The 12,152-nt window shown below is 42.0% G+C and overlaps 1 protein-coding gene across 1 annotated transcript in view; it reads right to left on the bottom strand.

The window, feature by feature from the left end:
* Positions 1-12,152, bottom strand: part of LOC124298079 (discoidin domain-containing receptor 2) — a 108,262-nt gene that overhangs the window by 67,618 nt on the left and 28,492 nt on the right. The window lies entirely within an intron of this gene.

The raw sequence follows: 12,152 nt of genomic DNA on the forward strand, positions 1-12,152 counted from the left end.
ATGAATTGAATTTTGTAAATTTAATTTGTATTCCCAGATCTCTCTTTGTCAACCAATGAATTCAAAGCGTTATCATCAGTATACGTTTGTTATAAAATTTCTCCGCTAACGAATCGCATTCACGAAAATGCATCATTTTATCACACATTTCTCTACAACAATTGTAAACTAGTACGGATTTACGAAAATATTCAAATCGCTCCAAAGCTTAATTATTTTATTACCTGAAAATCGAAAAACAGCTCAAGATTTTGCATGGAATATAAATAAGAATCGTAAAAAAGAAAAAAAAAAGAACGTGCCACTGCAGCGGCATCCGTGACTGAAAGGGTTGATCTCGCGCTCATGATTGCTACGGGCAAGGGAAAATTCCCGTTGGTTTGAAAAAAAATACGGTCGTCATTTTCACGCACGATCTCGGGTGTTAATATTTGCTAATATCGTATTGGGGAGGTGGGGGATGTAAATTTCGATGCGACGCGATATCGACGATAAACTAGCGATCGGGGAAATCCGGGAAATGGGAAAATCCTCGCTGCTTGTGACTTGGCAACACGACGATGCAGCCGAAGCTATATGTATACTTAACAGGTTATACAGACCGGCGAGTGAATATCCACCCTGCATTTTAATGGCTCTGTTACATGCCGCCAGGCAACCAACCGCGCAGTTATAAGAGATATCAAGCTCGCAGTTCCAGCAGCGGATTCGCGTAAATAGAAACCCGGAATGCAATCTTCCCGCCGCAGTTTTCATACACGCGGTACGGCACGTTTAAAGACGGAAATGAAAAGGATAAGAAGATGCGAGACGTGAATCCGGAGCTTTGCAAGCTCTTCTTCGATTTCGTACGAAGAATTTCCTGAACCCAACGTTTCTCGATCCTCGTCTCTTCTTTATGGAAACAATTTCTAACTACATGTTTTTTTTTTTTATTTTTTTTTTCAATCTTTATCCCTGCTTCGTCCGTTTCCTATTTTCCGTTGAAACGTTCAACGTGGTTTTCCTTACTCGCGTGCTACTGAAACTAATTCTAGGTAACTACGCGCTATCGCTCCGAGAGGGGTGGGAAAAATAGGAAAAGCAAAATGCTCGAGACGGCTGACGCTTTACACAATTGTAACCCGAGAACCGTCACGCCGTTTTGTTTCTACGATAAAGGTGAAATATTATTTTTTACACGGGTTTGGGTTTTTTTTATTCAACTCTTTTACTTTTCATACTCCGGCGAAGAGAAGGGCGAAAAATGAGAAAAAACCGTTTCTTGTCGTTTTTTTTTTTTCTTTCTTTTCTTTTTGCACATGTTCTCTCACTCACACCTGTGTTTATAGACATTACGTATAAAAACCCTGCCGAAGAATGTTGCAATAATACCTCACTGTAATTAAAAGTTTTTTTTTTTGTTTTTTTTTTTATATATACACCGACGGTCGCACGCCGTTGGATAATTGGAGTTTAATAGTGTGTTAAAAGTTTATTATATACTTGGGGAAAAGTAGGCAGGTGATTAAAAACAATTAATCTCAACCCCTCGCGCCATCCAAGTTTCCCGCCCACTTTGTCATACATACATACATACATACATATATATGCGTTGTGTAATATTACACTCAGATGCTGTATGTATCAATATCAGTTTTCAATATCAATTCTTTCGAGCACGCATAAGGTTTTACGGTCTGAGTGTGTGTCCTCAAAATACAAAGTGAAAAAAAAAAAAATGAATAAAAAAAAATAGAAAAAAAAATCAAACAACTCCAATACTCGCAAGAATTCGATCTTCTGCGGTACGCGTGAGAACCGAAGAGAAAGAAGAAAAAAGAAATAACTGAAAAAAAAAAGAAAGGAACACGTTAAAGGGATGAAGAAAAAGAGAGCGCAAGATGTCGATAAACAAGGGAGGTTAGTAAAGCTAGGGTTTGGAAACGGGCGGTTCCCCCAGGTGGAATATTGTCACGTGAAAGGGGAGGGAAGTTTGAGGTTACAGGGTCACGTAACCCTGCTGGCGAATATCTTGTGGCATCGTCGAAATAAAGGAGGATAAAAAAAAAAAGGAAAGAAAAATTGGCAAACTTTGGTGCTCTTTCCTTTTAGCGAGTAGGTAGGTAGATAGGAATCGATCCATTGTACGTGTGTGTGTGTTTGTGTGTGTGCGGTGGAGGAAAAGATGGGCAAGCGTTGGAGGGTGGTTCAAGTTTAAAGGCTTGATACGTCGATACAGTACGTTAAACGTACACGTGAACACACGGCAGCTATGCGTACATGCACAACACAAATACAAGTCGAAAGCTGTTAACTTTACCCTATTCGCCCCTGCTGTGCATCAATGCTTGCAAAACTCCGTATCAATCGTTTCGATTTATAGACGTGAAAATTTTACCGTCAACACCGCCTATCTCAGCATACGTATACATTATATACATATATATATACAACATGTATACTACATGATCATACGGACTCTATACTTGTGCGTACATCGTCACTTGGCAAACATTCATCTGCACCGTTAACCATGCACACTTTTCTACCCCATAAGCACGCTCCGAAGAATAGGTATGTAGGCATATATGCGTACCTATATATATATATGTATATATGTATATAACATATCCGCGTTTTACCAAACCGTGCATAAGAATACTCGACTTGACTTGAATTCACTCCAACTTTCCTACCGAATGAGGATACTTGTCTAGTAGTTCGACTAGGGCGCATAAGCATATCTGTGAAGAAAAGGATAAACTAGTTGATAAAAAAAAAAAAAAAAAAAAAACAAGGATGGGAAAAAATAACACTAATGATAAGAATAACAAATTTCACAATGCCGTGAAAATTCTGCAGAATCATTTCTAGGCAACGTAGCTCTGCAAAATGTATCTTGCCGACAAGAGTGGCTGGATAAGACCGTAAGCACGATTCGTACTTTATTTCCCTCTCTCTTTCTCTCTACGTCACTTCCCGCAGTGATTACATCGAACCGGTGAACGTTACGTAGACGAGTTTCTGCGATTTTAAATACATGCGCTCGCAAATGCAGGAGTACTATTTTGGTTCCTTGTTACAACGATGGGATTAATCGAATGGCAGGAAGGTTTGAAATAAAGGGAAGAAATAATTTATTACCGTAGGTGTGTGGATAAGTAAAGTTTTTTAATTAGCTGAGAATTTCAGCAGGAATACTGTCTGTATTAACGTAGGTAATGAAAAAAACTTTCCCATGCGTTTCACGACTGTAACATACAGAGGTGAAAAAGCTCCGCGTCTGGTTTTCTTCTTCTTCTTACGGAAAAGGGCCAAAGAAGGCTACTGTGTAAGATGAAGAAGAAGAAGAAGAAGAAGATGCGAAGGTATTCGCAGCTATCCGGGATTGACCCAGTTGCGGAAATCGTAAATCTGTTGAAACGTGCGCTTCTTTCAAAGGGTCGAACCGCTGGCACACGAGTCGGCGGAAGGTTTCGAATTTCCCGCGGTATGTGATATATTTAAAACGGTATGTAAATATATGGGGAAATATTCCATGCGAATCCACCAACCAACAACTGAATTTGTTTAAAAAATTTTGGGCTATTCTTCCAACTCTTAAACAGCACCCTGAATTTTTTAAACCTTTCGATCGACCGGTTAATTGTTTATAAATATTTAAAGTGATTTTGAGAACGATCATTTTTCTAATTCTTAAGACAATTTCAAACGGTATATTTTAAAAGTTTTGATGATTGTTCGGCAATTTTTAGACCATTTAAACAGTGTTTTAGTTGATCAAAAAAATTAAAAGTGCCAAGTAGAACAAAATAGAAAAAATAATGGCCCACGATAGGCCCAATTTTAAAATCTTTGAAAAAGAAAATAGTGTTTGTGAAAATTTTTAAAATGGTCGTTTTCGAGATCACTTTGAATATTTATGAATAATTGACCGGTTGAATAAAAAGTCTGAAAAAATTCAGGGTACTTTTTCAGAGTTGGGACAAATGCATAAAAAATTTGATATACAATCAAAAAAAAAAAAAAATCATTCATAAGTAGGTACTATAGTGAAAAAGTGGGGGTATTACATCACTTAGACACCAATAAACGAGCAAGTGGAATCAAAATTTCGGGTATTACGAGCTGGAGGAGAATCGATGGGGTAGTTTTTATATTTTTCTAAACGGAAGTGCATAACGTGACCGCAACTGCACGACGGAGTCGCGTGTCGGAAATCTACAGAGCAATCCATGCGGCAGGTGTAATTAGACGACGTGTTCATCAGGTTGCATGATCGACTGCGACTCGTATACGAAATTCAATTGCAATTCCCAGCCCGTTCCGATCTCTGGGACTCGATACACCCCCGGGGTTGAAAACATTCTCTTTCATCCGTTATTCACGGGTGCGTAGAAAAGGAGGACCGGCACTCAGGAGTCCCGGTATCGTGGCTGAATAATTCACCCACATGGAAGAAGCGGGATACCTAGACCTGAGAGAAAATACCCCATCTGGACAATGGGTGAAACCGTTTTACAACACGAGGTACGATAAAACCGGTGGTAAATCCTCAAATGGATACGAGACTGAGAGACTCTTAACCTCAATTAACTAGAGATTTGTGCGGTACCAATATGGCCGAAGTCGTGGAACAAAGAAGCAAGGAAACGATAACTAAAACAGAAGGGATGAGGGATGCGTGACGATCGGTCAGAGACCAGGGGGACCAACCACGCGATCCTGTAAGGCCTCTGCCACGAGGTTTATGTTATTGATTTCATGAGGCACGAGGCGATGAAAATCGGCCAGACGATGTATTCCTGCAGCCCGCGGTAACTCGCTGGAGCTCCAGGGTTTTAAATGATGGGCAATTTCACCGCTGTAATTATTATCCATAAATTATGCCGGTCTACGTATGCATCCATGTATGTAGGTACCAAGGTTTGTGACTGCATATAGTGCGGAGCTCGTACAGCTACCGGCACATTATTATACCCAATGCGAGAGGAGAAACGTGTGTATTATATAGCATAATAGCATCGCGTTAACGTCGGCCGGTGGGTGGGAACCTGCCCAACTCGAGTCCCAAGCCTCTGGTGCATCGCTTCCATGCTCTGCCAAGTTGTAACAACCAACATGCCCAGCGCTACTCGACTATCGTGCCCGGGTGATCAACGCCCGCCCGACCAGCAACCCCGTGCCATGATTTTGGGGTAAAGATGGTAACCAGAGGTGGTTCCATACCCCGGAGTACCGGAGGGACTCGCAGGCTTAATTGGAAGCTCTTGACGAGCTAAACTATGCAAGCCTGACTGCAGAGCTGTCGTCTCGAGGTGGGGTGAAAAAGTTTCAATTCTACCGTATAAACGTCCCGAAGAATTTTACTTACAAGGGTGGAATGAAAATTGACAATGAGATTGACATTTTTCGAGGCATCAGCGTCGATATTCGAGTCTGACGCTTTCGAACAGCAGCTTCGTACGGACGTACACCTTGTAATTGAATCAAGCGAGGCGCGCGTTGTATCAATCAAAGTGAAAAGAGAAAGGGAAAGAGAAATCCGAAATAGAAGGGAGAAGAAGTTGATACGAAAAAAAAAAACAAAAAAAAAAAAAAAAAAAAAACAAGAAGAAGAAAACAAACGTAACCGGAGAAGAAAACTTTATTTGACGAATGAAATCCGATAAAAGCATGGCCGGCTGATGGGGAAGTTTATAAAGCTCCTTGTCAAAGTTGGTTTCAACCACTCGACCAATTCATCTGGGACTTTTCTCGAGATACACGAAATGAACAGGTGATGGTTTTGGATGTACGACTTCTCCCCGACGTGATCCACCCAACCGAGCACCAAAATTTCGACATCTCCTTCAGCGTTCCAACGACTGATCAAGCAAGCACGGCGTCCTTTGGCAAGTTCAGTCCTTCCGAAGCAAAGGGATGGAGAACGGATTGGCAAGTTGCACCGTCACATCTATCCTCGTCTGTTTTCGCTCTTGGGTGTTATACGTATAGCTGGCGAAATCGTTAGACAAGCGAGCCTTGAAAACGAGCGTTTCGGTCGTTTGATGTTCTCCGACAAGCAGAGAGACTCCGTGTTCCCGATCCGTTTGAGGAGCGCGGGTTGCGCGGCTGCCCGAGTAACGAGAAACTTTTCAATAAACATGCATGCCATACACTCGAAACGAGTCTGCGACACTTTACGAACACGATTGCGCGCGGTTGGTTATTGGGCTTCCCGTGTCCTCTTTTATCCTTTCTTACTTCCCTCTCGACTCCTTCATATCGCTCGCAGACTTAACAGGGTAAAAAATTGACAGAGCCAATTCGCGGACTAACGTGATGGAATTCACCATTTAGAAATTTATGCAGTTTTGAACCGGTGTTACAATTCGTTCTGGACAACTTCAAGGAAGCTAGGGTTTTAGTCGGGATTCATTGGGGCTTCCACGGTAAGACGTCCACACTGATTCCCGGTCAGGGCCTAGTCGGGAATTGATCAAGTTTCCCTGGGAAGAAGTTTTCACTCATTATTCCAAAGGTCCCAGCACTAATTTTTTTAGTCGGGATTAATTGGAGCTTCCACTGGGATTCCCGGTCGAGGCCTGGTCGGGAATTGATCGGGTTTCCCCGTGAAGAAGTTTTGACTTATTATTCCGAGAGGAAAAAAATTCTCGTCAAGTGGATGCACGGAGCGTTGGGTCCCGGAGGGGCGTAAACGACGCTTTGCCCCAGTTCGTTGCAGCTCGTTGACGAGAAGCATTAGACGGGTGGAAAGGGGGCGATTCGTGTCAAAGAAAGCGTTACAGCGGAGCTCGCGAGTGCCTTTAATCTGGGAATACCGAGCATTCAGCCGGGTGGGTGACTCGGTTCGTATTCCGGGGCTTATAACTATGAACCTGCCTAGAGCCCATTCGTGTAGTTGGTAAGCCCCGAGACAATGGCCCCGGCTTCTCCTAGTCGTGGCATTTCAGCCCTGAGACGTGTTCGGGGAATCGGCGCCGGAGGGCGAAGACCGGGGACGAGATTTAACACGAGATAAGACGATTACAGCTTAGCTTAGCGCCCGGACGGAGGCGAGCCTATCCTCGTCCTCGTCCTCGTCCTTATCCTCGTCCCCCGGGTTTTGCTCTGGTACAACATACAACGACGGGTAAAAATTGAAATTAGCCCCTCGGTCGAGTTTTATTTTTCTCTGTTACTGTCTCCTGCTTTATTTTCCATATCCCCAAATTCAGCGGGACGAATTATTGCAGCTTACGCTGGGCTGCCGGTATTCCGGGTTATTCGTCATACTCCAGATAGATTTTTAGGGGTGAAATTTCTATTCAGCGAAAACTTCAATTTCGATACGTCGCAGGCCAAACTAAGATACGAGAATCCTCCGATTCTCAAGCCTTCAACAATAAGACCCAACCGTTAACCGGAAATACGCTGCTCGATTTTATCGCTTTTTTGACTCAAACCATGAATTTCTTTTCGAACTTTCACCACTTCCAGCAGTGATCCAAAAATCAAAAACACATTACAACCTTATATATTTTCTGTACAAAGAAGTTTATCTTTCCGAATATGAAATCCATTACAAAAAAATCTTCAAGAACCTACTGAAAAGCACGTTTTTTAAAGATACGAGTATATATCATTAACGTTAAGCGAAAAAGTAGACATTTAGGGATCCTTAGATCTTCGGAATAAAATGAAAACGGGAAGGTCACGAAATTGTTGATTCGTGCATGTATGCGTGTGTTCCTTCGGGATTGAGGGGATTGGCTTTCGGGGTAAATATATTTTTTTCTTTTCTTTTTTTACATTCATACGTTTACGGGACACGATGGCGGACGGCTCACCTTTAGGACCATCGGAGTATCGTCTCGTTTTGATTGTCCTTCCCTTTATTTTTTTTCCTCCTCGTACTTTTTCTCCCTCCTATCCCGTGGCGCGAGGGTTCCGTATCACCTACCCTTAGCGAAGAAGATGTGGTGGTTGCTGCCGTGTCGTTAATAGCTCGGCAGCTCCGACGCCCACCGTATCAAGATACGCACCGATATTTATTTTACGGTTACGAGTTCGCCACGGGCTGTTCCGCCGGTACAGGTGCTTTTATTTTATAATAATTTGTTGGTTTCTTCTCCTATTTTCTCTGCCATAAACGTATTTTCATTTTTATTTTTTTATCCATTTTTTATCATCTTCTTCACTCCTCTTCGCGTCCTTGGGTAAGAACTATTTTGACTCTCTCTCTCTCTCTCTCTCTCTCTTTGGGATTTAGGGGTGGATGTTCGGATGTTATCCGACGCGCGTTGTTCAATTACCTAACGCGAAAAGGGTGTGGAAGAAGAGAAAATAATTCTTAGAGAGTTTAACCGTGAAACTGTGGAACATCTAATTTAAATACCAATTCTTACGGGGTGAAGAGGGAGAAACAAAAAATGGATAAACAAGGGGAAGCAAATGCCCAAAAATCAGGGAACAAACCACTGAAGATTCTTTTCTACTGATACGATTGCAGAATTTACCTCCATCGTTGGATAATCGTTGGAATATTGCGGGGGTTGTGTTTTATACGTGTGAATTGAATTCTGAGGTAATCAACGGAAAACGGAGTTATCGATGCTGCACGGTGATCAACGAAGCGTTCGAAGATAGATTCTCGATACAGTGGCCTTTGAATTTTTTTGAAAAATACATCGGGGAAAAAATACAGCTCGAAGCTAGTAGGGGTGAAAAAAAAGGAACCAAGATACGGATGGAAAGAGACGACATTATACGTACAGGGTTTCTATATCAGACTTATCCGTGTCTTGTCGTGCTCTTCGTCCTTCTCCTCCCCCCCTCCTCTTCCTATTCCTCTTCACCTGCAGTTGTGTCGGCGATATATCCTTCTTTATCATTTTTATGGAGGAGTCAGTGGTCGTGAAATGAGCTTCCATTTATCCCTCAGGCCAATAAAACACACGCCGTGTATCTCTTATTGCCATAGCTCCGCGAACCTCGGGGCGAACCGACCAACCTTTCGCCTTACAACTTTGACTCTTTTCCCTTTTTTTACTTTTATACACCTGTTCCTATAATATCCTTACGCTTATGCTCCTTATATCCCGTATACCTCCACCTTCCACGCGACTTCCTCACCGAGAATTCTCTCCCGTCGCGTCGTACGCTTATCATAATTCTCTCGTTTACCGATTATTGACAATGTGCATACATACATATCATGTACCCACCTAAAATTGGCTCGGAGGGTGGATAATAATTGGGAAGTGTGTTTTATTTATTCCCTGGGTTTTATATCCTCCGCAGATTGAATGCGAATCGAACTGTCGACAATTGGCACCGAACCAACGAGTCGGCCGGAATTTCTGAACGAATAAATGAAAGAATGAATGAATGAATGAATGAATGAATGAATGAATGAATGAATAATTGAACGAAGAGAGCCGGGGGCTTGTACATCAGCCGATCAGCGATTGAATTGGATTGAATTTCGGATTTCTCTGTACATAAGGGGGTCTGATTTTAATTAGGTGTTCTCTTTTTCTCTTTTTCTCCTTTCGATATCCGATTCTCGTTTTCACGAAACGTCGCTTTCGTCCGGTACATTTTATGGTATCGCGGTCCTGTAACCCCTGTACTTTCTTCATCACGTGCGCAATAAGTACACCTGTAATACACGTGTACGGGAAAAAGAAGGAAAAGGCAGACATGTGGTGAGTGAAAACTTGGAGAAAACCTTTCTCAGAAAAGAACGATCGCGCCGCAGCAGCTCCGAGTGAATAAACAAACCCGTCAACCCATGTCGAATTACGGTTTTCAGTGTAAACCCCATTCCTCTTTCACCCCCCCGAGTGAAAATCCCTAGAATTCCTGCGCATCCTCGACTCGTTCATAACACTCGATTGCACTTTCTTCTACTCTCTCCATTGCGGTTGCGATTTCGAAGACCTTGTATAAAGGATACCGTACATATGAAAACGAAGGAAGTACGTTTTAGTCTCTCTAGAATTTTATATACTAGACTGGATGCGCATAAAGCGTTTTCTTCCCAAGGGACGTAAACAAGACTCAATTCGTCGATCATTTTTCCGTTTACACTTTTTCATATCTTACGAGAGTTAAGCTAGTGACGTTCATCATCAGTGACAAGGTCATCATTGGATAATATTAGAATGACTATCAGTGATGTTTCATTGAAAAATATCGTTAAATTTTATTCATCATGGTTTATTGAATCTTAGACATCCCCAAAGTTGCGAAGTAACGATTTTTCATCAACATGCCATCGTTACAGTAACGCTACTAGCTTCGTCCTCGTGATATCTTGATGTAAAAATGATTGTGAATTTACTACAAATTCAATGTACAAGAACTTGTCAATTTACGAAATCAGATTGCAATTTCACAAAATCAGTGTGGCGATATAAATTGCTGCACATTTGTCTTAAACCAACGATGAAAATTTTTAATTTCACTAAAATTTATAGAAAAAACAGGAAAAATCAATTTAAACTTACTAAACTGTGTAGTAAACTTATTAAATTTGTCAACTGAATAAACAATAATGTATGATGTATTCACCGTCCCGTACGGAAATTTTTAACAGCGTACCTTTGGCCCTGGTATATGAATTTACTGCCATGCGACTAAAACTGTGAGTTGATTGGCCAATTTATAAAAGTATAGATATCATGTACTGATCTAACGCGTATATACGCATAAAGAACTGCACATACCCTTCATATGTACATGGTGTACAATGTACACGGACCAGTAATAAATATACGAGTAAATAGAGAGAAAAAAAAAGAAAAAGAAAAAAAAAGAAACAAAGAAGAAAAAGTACGTGTAGTAGATCGATATTTGCGGGCGTTAGAACCGGATGCAGAATAACGGCGAGGGAGGAAAGTTTGGGGGAGGGGGGAGGAGGTTTGATAACCGAACGGACATTTTTATCGAAAATTCACAATTCCCGCGGGGTCAGAGATGCGCTAGTTCAGCGCACAGTTTACGAACGCACACACACTGAGAGAAATTTTTAGTTCCGGTTACCGCTAAGTCCTCAACTATTTTCATTTTTTACCACAATCGAAAAATTTAGTTTTCCAGCTTTTACCGGAAAGTCTAGTATCCGTTGCTATTCTTTCTCATTACGATCGCCGTTGCTATATTTTCTAGCAACTGTTGCGAAAATTTAACGCTTGTGTAAGAATAAATTCTCGTTAAAGCCTTGTTTAACTAAAAAACTTGAGTAAACCGATGAAATTGATTCAGCGTTGCAATAACCAAAAACGAATCGACAATAGCGTAAAATGTTTACGCGTACCTCGTTTTTCGCAATTCCAACAATATTCAAACAGTTTTTTCAACGATACCAGTTTAACTGAATTTTTCAAGTTACCGTAACAAATGAAATTTTTCTCAGTATAACGGGGGTTTGTTTCGAGGGAAACTGCATAATGAGCAGTGAATGGGGTGGTCATAACTCAAAAATTGGTGCGTTTTCCGCTTCCCATTTCCCTTGTAATCCCTCCCCCTTGGATTCTTCTTATTTTTTCGACGACATCTGCACCCGGACCTTCGCCTCCAGCCTCCCACAATCCCCGTTGTACAAGGTGGGTGTTGTGTAGCATTGTCCCGATCCGGCGAAGAGACGTCGTTATTTATTCAAGGCGAGCCCTGATGAAGTCAGCACTCTCCAAACCCTCCCTCCCTCCCTCTCACTCTCTCTCTGTCCTTTTTTCCTCGATTCACCGACTGTTTTTATTACGACCCAGCATGCCACTGCAGCGTGCCTAAAAGGCAGACCGACCGACCGTGCAAGTGATGACCACGCAGGTTAACGTGGCCGAGGTCCAACCTGCAGCAGCACCGCGGTTCGTCGTTTTGAAAGTATAATTCGGCTGGCAACCCCCGTGAAGAATAAATACATCGGTAATAATTCATCCCCAAAATATCCAGAGACACCTGTGCGATAAATATTCGTTTCGAATGAGATCATTTCGATCGAGGATTAAGAAGAAAAAAACCTCGACGTCTCCGTAGGACTTTTCCTACCCTTTGGAAATTTAGTTTTTGCACTCTGGAGAGGCGGTGACTCGAGCAGCCGAGAACTCGGGCGAAACGGTGGGAGGTATGCACCGTATAATAAGCAATTCGATTTTCCATTACACGAGGGGGTCGCAGCCAGG

Source organism: Neodiprion virginianus, chromosome 2 (genome assembly GCF_021901495.1).
Source record: "Neodiprion virginianus isolate iyNeoVirg1 chromosome 2, iyNeoVirg1.1, whole genome shotgun sequence".
In the NCBI taxonomy this organism is placed as follows: Eukaryota; Metazoa; Arthropoda; class Insecta; order Hymenoptera; family Diprionidae; genus Neodiprion; species Neodiprion virginianus.